Source organism: Xenopus laevis, chromosome 3L (assembly GCF_017654675.1).
Source record: "Xenopus laevis strain J_2021 chromosome 3L, Xenopus_laevis_v10.1, whole genome shotgun sequence".
NCBI classification, from domain to species: domain Eukaryota; kingdom Metazoa; phylum Chordata; class Amphibia; order Anura; family Pipidae; genus Xenopus; species Xenopus laevis.
Window position 1 is genome coordinate 54958415 of NC_054375.1, and position 10650 is coordinate 54969064.

Below are 10650 nucleotides of genomic sequence, written 5' to 3' on the forward strand. Positions count from 1 at the left end.
ACATTGGAGAGTAGACAAACATCTCCGCTGATGTTGGTCATAGCAGCCAATCAGCATTTTGATTTCAGCAGTCACCTACAAGTTAGAAAACAAAAGCAAATATCTTATTGGTTGCAGTGATGTTTGTCTTCAATGTTAATATATATGCCTCTTAGTTTGGAAATTATTCAGGCAAGGTAAACATAAATATTTTAGGTAGCACTTATTATGTCAGAATGCAGCCTAACACCTGAACTGCATTACTAGATTGTTAGCTTCAAGGCAATACCAGATTGCCCCTATGGGGAAAGAAACAGTACATTATTCAGAGACATCTGCTGGTGAACCCAACTCATCTGTGACTGCCCAGGCTAGAATTCTAAAGATCTGTAACTAACATATTTGGCTACAGTTGGTTACCGTAGCCAACTGTTATGTCTCTCTCCTAGACTTTAGCATTAACTTGGTGTGCACTAATTTAAAGAACACTTTCCAGGTATAGGTTACAATGAATGTAATTGTGCTTCTTATCCGTAAAGGGATTCTGACACATCTAAACTAAAGAGACAAAATCGTGAAAAAAAAGTCACACAATTTCCCTCCCCGCCCCTGATTTGCATATGCAAATTAGGATTTGGATTCAGTTCGGCTGGGCAGAAGGATTCGTCCGAATCAGAATCCTGCTGAAAAAGGCCGAATCCCGAACCGAATCCTGGAATCGGTGCATCCCTAAAGTCAACCCCAAAATTAAAAAACAACAAAACAATTCTAAGCAACTTTCCAATATACATTTTTCTTTTTTAAATTTTCAGTGCTTTTAAAGTTATTTGTATAAACAATTGCTATTGAAAGCAGCATTTGATTAAAGGAACAGTAACACCAAAAAAATCAAAGTGTTTCAAAGTTATGGAATCATGTACTGTTTCTGTTAAAACTGATGTGTTTGCTTCAGAAACACTACTATAGTTCATATAAACAAGCTGCTGAATAGCAATGGCGGAAATTGAAAAAAGGCTATATGGCACAGGTTAAATAGTGGATAACAGATAACACCATTATGTTCTACAGAGCTTATCTGCTGTGTAACCTGAGCATTTTCTTCTTTGAATGGCAGCCCCCATTGCTACACAGCAACTTATTTATATAAACAATAGTAGTGTTTCTGATGTAAACACAGTTTTACCAGTGCAGGGGAATACTGCATTATATTTGTATTACTTTAAAACACTTTTCTTTTTTTGATGTTACTGTTCTTAACTCCTGTTGTTTCTTTTTAAACAATTTCTGTATTCCCCAGGTCTGTTAATCAGCTTCCTTGTCTTACATTGTATCAATAGTTTGAGCCACCAGGCAGAGAATAGAAAAAGACAGACAAACACTGCTTTCAATAGTATTCCATTTACAACTATTTTGAAAACCACAGACAATTTGTATACTACAGAGTTGCTTAGAATTATGTTTTCTTTTTTTAGGCATAAAATAATTTTTTGGGTTGACATTCCTTTTAAGGGACTCAAGAATGTATTTGCTTCTTGAGAAGTCCAGATACAGACTGATTAAAATAAAGCTATAACCCCAAAATGAATACTTAACCAACAGATAGTTTATATCATATTATGTGGCATATTAAAGTATCTTACCAAACTGAAAAATATCAGTAAATATTGCCTTTTTACATCTATTACCATGGGCCCCCATTTTATGATGTTCTGTGTGCTTAATCAAAGATCACCTGAACAAAAATACTGCTGCTGTCTGGAACAGGAAGAAGTGTGAGAGAACGTTTTCCATTATTTGGCTCATGTGACCTAACATGTACTGTATGTGTGCCCTTGATTTGTGTGCACCGTGAATTGTTTTGGGCATGGGGGCAGTTCTTAGTTCTTAAAATGGCAATATTGTAATTAGGATTACCCAATGCCACATGCTACTAAAAATGTATATTTTTATGAGAATAGTTTAGTTTAGCAGGGTTTTACATATTAGTTGTTTTATGCAATATATTTTTATAGAGACCTACATAGTTCGTAGTATAGTTTTCCTTTAACATTTGAAAATCCGCCATATTGCCAGGACAATGTTTGTCAATGTTATGCCTAATGAAACCTGCCAGAAAGAACTCTCATAATTAACCTGACTTCTGTTTTTGATTAACGTGCTGATAATATAATTGCATTTGTTACTGTTCATATTGTCTTGGAAAACGATCAACTGCAATGGGAACTCTGTCCAGCAGAGGGACACAGTGTATTTGAGAAGCCACATCTTTCTAACGCACCATGAAATGGGACCGGCTACTTTGATTAACTTGTTCATTTAAGATAATAATGATGAGAAGGTGCTCAAGGGAATTATGCTTGATCCTGTTTAGTTTATTTTAGAGATGAACAAGCACATCACCACCTTCTTAGATTAAGAAATCAGTGCTTCTTTTCTATTAAAAATGAGTATAAAACTGCCTGTTTTCCAGGAAGCAGCACCTGACTATTCCCTGAATGGATAATTTATATGACCTATAAAAAAAATGTAGGTTCTATTCGTATATAATTCTGTGTTATTGTTTAGAGATCATCAAAGCAGAAGAAGCAAAAAATTTATTTTATGTCTAATTTAAGGTAAAACACATACCTGGCTGATTTAACCTAATTTGTTTGTGTGCCTTTGGTATGTAAATAAGCGCATGAGCCAGAAAAATTAACTCCAGGACTAATTTTAAGATGAAACATTATTATTAGAAAAATTTAAGATTAAGATTCAGCTAATTTTTGACTGGTTGCTATGGGTTACTGCCCAGATGCAAATATGCCCAGTATTGAAAAATTAGCCTCCCAGTGTATCATCATCTTTGGCTCCCACTCACACACATAAAGAGGTGGAGCTAAAAGCTACAGCACAATGAAAGTAAATGCTAATATGTGTGTGAAGGCTGTTTGTTGCTTTGATTTGAAACTTCAATTAAGGCCTGACAGTAACAACGGGACAGGTTGCTAATTACATACACTTATTTGTGCTAAAGAAAAGGATCGTAGATCAAGGAAAACAAATAAAATTACTTCCCAGCAAAGGTTAAACAAAACATTAATCTCAATGCAAGGTCACCTGACCTTACCAATAACCCCTTGCTAAGGGATTCATCAGTGCAGAATCTATTTTGAGTTGTTCACCCTTGTGTAGCTTTTAATGAAAAAGGGCAACTGACTTTATATGAAATTCACAATAATTAGTTCACAGCAGTGGTGTCAAGGAGGGGGAACCATTCATCCTAATGCCTCAAAACTCAGAGACTTGCATGACTTTCCTCACCTGCTCTTCAGATGCTTGTTTGACTTCTACAGGCTTACAAGTTTCTAAAAAGTAAATGACTAAAAATGTTTTTTTAGACATCTTAGGTTCAGATGCCTCTTTGTGACTAATCCTTTGGCCTGGCCCAAACATGGTTAAAGACATATGGAATATATGCATCATGCTGCAACTGGAGCTTGCAGTAGTTTTATGGTTTTCTAAGATAGTATATAATATCACCTCCAAGCCTACCTTAATTTTCTTGCGAGGGCCCTCTCATAGCACTGCATTTCAAGTGCCTGATCAATAGGAGCAATAAAGAGTAGGACTACTAGGAAACAAATATACTCATAATTATTAAAAATAGTAGATGATTTAGGATCAAAATTACTCTTTTTTTCAATTACCTTCCATTTTCCATTTGTGATCATTTTTCTATTATTGAAGCTTATATCTAGGGCTGCAGGTTGACTTCAGCCCCACGATGCAAGCAGTATCTTCATTTGTCTTTCACGGAAAACACTCACCGGAATAAACATGAGACTTTGCATTTCGCACCAAAATCCGCCTAGGGTGTTTACTCCTGAACCAACACAAGGTTTCCAGAGGCAAAATAAGATACTGTTTGTGTCTGGCCCTAGTCTAAAGTTTCATTTTTCACCTTATGTCTTTCTAAAGCAGCTTTAGCAGGGGGGTCACCAACTCTGTAACTGTTCAAAATTGATACATTAGTTGATACATTTGTTATGTTTGTTCCTGCTGAGCAGAATTCCCAAGTTTCAGTAAAGGCAGCTGTTAGCATAAATACAATAGTTGCTAATACTCTAAAGATGCTGCTGAGAAATGTATCAACTAATGTAGCAAATTGTAACTATTCAGAATCTGCACCTGAATTACTGAGCTGCCAGACTCAAATACCAGAGACCTGAACATTAAACTTTAAACTTCATTTTTGGTAAAACGATAAAAAAAGGGAAAACAAATGAAAACTGAAAAAAGTGTTTGGAAGGTGACCAACCCTTTTAAAATAGAAAATTATTAATTTTCATTATTTTCCATAGGAGGATGACAAATATTTTTTGAAAATAATTTCTCAATAGTTAAAGGGACTCTGTTGTGGTTTTTATGGTGTAGTTTTTATTTCTAAATTACACTGTTTAAACTGCAAATAATTCACTTTACCATATAAAAATAAAAATGTATTCTTTTTTTTAGCTATAATATTGGTGTGTAGGCAGCCAACTCAGGTCATTGTGCCTGATGCTGTTTTCAGAAATAGCCAGCACTTCATAATGAAGCTGCTTTCAGACAGGCTATTGTTAGTCCATCTCAATGAAACTGGAGGAGTCGCAGCGAGACTTGGTTTTTTACTATTGAGTGCTCATATCAACCAGGGAGCTGTTACCTTTCCATTGTTCTGTTGTTAGGCTTCTGGGGGTGGAAGAGTAAAGAGGGACTGAAGGTTATCACAAGTCACATGACTGAGGGCACCTGGGAAATGGAAGTTATGTCTAGCCCTATGTACAATTTCAAAATTAAATATTATATTAAATCTGTTTGCATTTTTAAAAAACAGATTTCAGTTCAGAATTCTGCTGAAGCAGCAATATTAACTGATATTAACTGAAAAAAAAGTTTCCCCATGACAGAATTCCTTTAACTGCCTGGCATATTATTGGGATGCCAAAGTCATCCTATTCCTCCAAGGGCATTGCCATTTATACATTAACAGATATATCTATATTTGGGCAAAAAGTTTTAATGTTTTATTACTACAGTACTTGGTGCTTTATGATCAGAGGAGAAAGTAATCCAGCAAGTGGATGGAACTCATTACTCATATTCTTACCTACTGTAGTATAATTATGTAAGGGAGTAATGCAGATGAACCGATTTTAAAATGCTTATATGGTTGTATTGCTGCAACTTCTGCTCTGTATTGTAATGCAGCATATTAACTTTGTACTAGTCAATAATCCTTGAATGGGACCTTTGCTAATTACACACACAATAAAGTCACTACATCCTGTCTTACTAATGACCTGAGGCTGTCACCTGAAGGAGTTGTTGTAAATCCCTATATGGAAGCTGCATGCATGAGCAACTCTTTCCTCCTCCGGATACCTTAATGAGATGGTGTAGAACAATTTCATGCTCTGTTTGCTTTTTTCATCCTCTCACCACTGATGCATCTCCTGTCCAACAAGCTTCACTTGCTTAGCACAAAAAGCCACAAACTGTGTTTATCTTGCACCTGAATATCTAGGGAATTAGTGATCGAAGCACTTCTATCGTCTCCATAGGTAGCACCCTCAAGGGGACCCTCAGGAGACAACTCAAATACCTGTAATAGGGAGTCCCTGAATCATTACAAAGAGCTTAGAATGTATTCCTATAAAGGGTCCAGCCGGTCCTATCATAAATACAGATTCCCATCTGTGCATAATGGTGGTTTTTTCCCCATAAAAACCCTATTAGACCCTGTTGGAAATATACGAAACATGTTTTGCTTATTCTTTTTAAAGGGATACTGTCATGGGAAAAAAATTTTTTTTCAAAATGAATCAGTTAATAGTGCTGCTCCAGCAGAATTCTGCACTGAAATCCATTTCTCAAAAGAGCGAACAGATTTTTTTATATTCAATTTTGAAATCTGACATGGGGCTAGACATTTTGTCAATTTCCCAGCTGCCCCTGGTCATGTTTGGCTGCTGTGGGGGAAAAGGGAGGGGGTGATATCACTCCAACTTGCAGTACAGCAGTAAAGAATGATTGAAGTTTATCAGAGCACAAGTCACATGACTTGAGGCAGCTGGGAAATTGACAATATGTCTAGCCCCATGTCAGATTTCAAAATTGAATATAAAAAAAATCTGTTTGCTCTTTTGAGAAATGGATTTCAGTACAGAATTCTGCTGGAGCAGCACTATTATCTGATTCATTTTGAAAAAAATGTTTTTTCCCATGACAGTATCCCTATAAGGATCTGTACAGCTGATAGTACAGTGCTCTCCAGCTGAATGCAATGGACCATTCAACCCGTGTCTTATCCTGACTGCAGTTCAAGCCCCACTCTCTGCTTTGGTAATGCTGCTGTAAGATGCCATAGACAGTCACTATTTAGTGAGCTGGTAGGGGGTGGTTTGGGCCTCTGTGTACTTAAAAATCCAGAGCCTGTATTGAATCCCAGTCAGGTGTTCAGGTAGAGTGCACAGAGTTTCCAACAGGGAGCGTGGCTGGGTTGGCCCAGCAAAAGTCAAACTTAGCTTCAGCTTCTGCTCAATCACCATGCACTAAATCCACTATTGCTGCTGAATTTTTTGTTTTTCGTTACTAGTAGTATCACAGCAGAAACATTCAGCATGTCAAGTATGTGCCCCTTTACATGGTTGGTGTTTGTATAAGCTACTGCTACAACAAATGTGTTTATTTATGGTGGGGAAAGGGGTTATGCGCCTTTAACATTCCAATTTTCTGATTTTTTTCAATGATTCCCAGTTCAAATTATTAAAAGTCTTTGAAAGTTATGAGTAGGAGTTCATAAGCTATTCTTTGCTTTCTGTGAAGCCAACATAAGAATTTTAGTGTTAGAGGAAACTGTTCTCTTTTAGAATAAAGGATTTGTGCAGCAGAATTTCATACAGACTGTTGTGGGTGAGATGAGAGTTCAGGAGGCCATTTAATAGCAGGTTACATTAAGCTGGCCATAGATGCTAAGATCCGATCGTACGAATCAACGTACGATCGGACTTTCCCATCTCCCGACCCCCCACTAACCATTCAGATCAAAGTCTTTACCATTCCAATCAAATAAGAACAGATCACCCAATGTTCTGCCCCTGACAGCAATCGTACGATACTTATGTCTGATAACACTAGTGACAGTCTCCCTCTGAAAATCGTACGATCGGCAATACACGCAGAGATATTATCGGCAGGCGACAGAAATTTTCTAACCTGTCCTATCGACCACACGACCGATCTCCGACGGACGAAAAATGTCGGGACTCTCCACACACGGTCCGAAAATCGTATGAATCCACGATTCGTACGATCGGATCTTTGCACCTATGGCCAGCTTAAGTCTAGGCTGGATAGGATGAGAGCATGTATGAGTTGTTGGTTGCACAGAAAGGTGGAGGGATTTGGAATTATTGCATAAGGATAACAGACAGGTTTAACAGTGGTGTTAATAATGTAGTAAGATGTAGAGAGAAAGATATCAGAGACAATTTGAATTTGGTATTAATTTTTATTTTTTAAGGTGCATCTTTCTGTTCATCAGCTTTCCAGTTTGATATTCCACATCTTTTAGCTGGTTGCTGGGTCCAATTTACCCTAGCAACCAGACTGGTTTGAATGAGAGACTGAAATAAGCATAGGAGAGGGGCTCAGTAACTGTAGTTTGTTTGCCTGCTAGGGACAGTGTCCCACATCAAAAAGCTCAAAAGAGGCAGAAGATGGCAAATAATAACAAAACCGAATATTTAGTTTACTAAGATGTGAACTATTCCAATAAGGAGTGGGCTACTGTGGTGAATCAGTTGCTATGCAGGTATAAGGATCCATTATCCAGAGCATGGGAACAGAGGTTTCCGGATAAGGGATCTTTCTGTAATTTTGTATTAAAAAATTAGAACTATTTGTTTATAACGGACTCTGTGAGAGATGGCTTTCTTGCAATTTGGAGGTTTCTGGATAACAGGTTTCTGGATGAGGGATCCTTTACCTATATTTACTAATCAATTAATAAGATGGGTGGTCTGCTGGGACTAATTGGCACCCTTGTTTGCTTGGCTGCTCTATGATATAGCTGTTGTAGTATACCATTCTGTAAGGGGCAGATTTACCTAGGGTCGAATATCGAGGGTTAATTAACCCTCGATATTCGACTGCCGAAATTAAAATCTTTCAACTTCGAATATCGAAGTCGAAGGATTTAGCGCTATTCCTACGATCGAACGATCAAAGGAATAATCGAAGGATTTTAATCCATCGATCGAAGGATATTCCTTCGATCAGAAAATTGTTAGGAAGCCTATGGGGATCTTCCCCATAGGTTAACATTGGCCTCGGTAGGTTTTAGGTGGCGAACTAGGGGGTCGAAGAATTTTTTAAAGAGACAGTACTTCGACTATCGAATGGTCGAATAGTCAAACGATTTTTAGTTTGAATAGTTCGATTCGAAGTCGTAGTAGTAGTTGAAGGTCGAAGTAGCCAAATCCATGGTCGAAGTAGCCATATTCGACCATTCGAAATTCGAAGTATTTTTTCTTCTATTCCTTCACTCGAGCTAAGTAAATGGTCCCCTAAGTGTTGGGTATGCAGAGTCCTTGTAATGGTATCATGGCAATGTACCTGCACTGCTTAATTTCAGGTGCATAATTACAGAGGAAGCAGACCCTGTGGTTGCATTATACTATATAGTATGTAGTCTCTGTGGTTATGAACAGGCTATACCCTTCTCATTTTGACACCATTTTCTGCACTTAAGGGGTATATTTTTTATGACGCATGAGATGAGTCATTAAACAACATTAGTAATTAAACACTGATTATAACTGATGACATCACTAAGAACCATTTATAAGAGTATAATTGACAGTATAGGAGTTTTCAAATTCTCCCAAACTTCTAATTGGTGTTATCTGCCAGCCTAGAAGTGAATACTTATGTTGGAGAATCTTCTGTAAAGAGTAATAAAAAAAACTTTTACCGATTCTCTGACTATGAGGTGCCCATTCCATTTAACAGTTAAAATAATTATGTATAATGTGTTCAAGTAAATTTGCATGAAAAGCACACACCAAAAAAGAACTCTCCATTACGAAACATGGGAAGTCTCATTTACTGGTACTTGATTTATTGTTTACCCTTTGCTAATTATGCTTTCTGGTCTACATCACAAAATTTGTATTTCCTAATTTTTAAGGTGTAAGTTTTATGTTTCATACAAATGCAGAAATATTCACCATCACTAAGAAAACTTTGCAGTTTCTATTGCTTTATATCCTGAATGCATTTAAGGCATATTACAGACATTATCAGGACAACATTTTAAAAAGAAAGGTACCGTATGACTGAAGACAAATGAAAAAACAAAAAAAAATCTTACATTTTAAAAAAGGGCTTAAAATAAACCTGCTACCGCACAGAAGCACATCGACAGTATCTGTCTTTACTGTGTATGTAAGTGTATGCCATACACATCTTGGTCCTTTTTAATAATAGTTTTGATGCTCTTATCAAATCAGTGTAATTCTAGGTTAATTTGCATTTGTCTATCTGGGTCCTAGAGATGTCTAGCCGGCTATTTGAAAACAACACAGTAGCAGTTACAAACCTTTACAAGATACCTGCAACAAGGAAAGCTAAAAACTTGCATTAATAACAATGACATGAATACAAGCAGTTTAATATCTCAGGTATACAAACGTGTAAAAGTAACGTCTTGCTATAGGGATGCCTGGAATACATGTGACTGTGAGTACATGTGACTGTGAGTACACAGACAGACAGATACATGCATAAATACTTATTTGTGTGGGGTTGGGTTCTATGTGTATATTATAAACGTGTATTTCCACACTGCAATCCAACCTGAAGTCTGAGTACTAGTTTAGTTGAGTTTCTCTTGATCTATAGTCGTACAACTGAAATAACCTTTACTAATTGCACCCTAGAATATTTTATTCAAACTGCGTTTGTTACTCTATCTATTCCATGACTATATTGGCTGTGCTGATTATGATAAATATGATAAATATATATGAATGCTGCACTACATGACAGTGTTCATGCAATACTATACATTATATTTCAATGATTACGCTTTAGGAAAAAAAGCTTTACTGACCACAGTGGTGCCGAATTTGATATAACATGAGCCTGGTGTTCACATTACAAAATAGCAACGAAAAGAAACAAAAACAAAAAAAAGTGGTGATCGTGCTTTTAATTTGATTCGTGCTTTCATTTGTTTCCTTAATAATCTCATTAATAATTTCGTTATGGCAGAAATGTTTAGTAATTAGTGATCCGGTTTCATGAGGCACTTGTTACCCTGAATACACACTCACACTAAAGTAACATGCTGATCCCTAGTTACATTCATACAGTGCAAAGTCGATGAAGGTCTCAAATGACAACCGAAACGTTAGCGGTGTAATCTTATACTCGTTTGCACCCTGCACTATACAAACACAGGGGCCGTTTTTTTTTATACTTGGCTTTATATGCCACCTCTATAGGGATTAAAATATTTAGCAGTTTGTTGTCTCTCCCCCAAAGCGTTTTCCTATACAAATCGGAATAAAAGAAGAAATATAATTAGCACAAAAAAAAAAGAAAATGTGGGATAACTTTTTTTTCTCCAGGAAAACGAGAGGT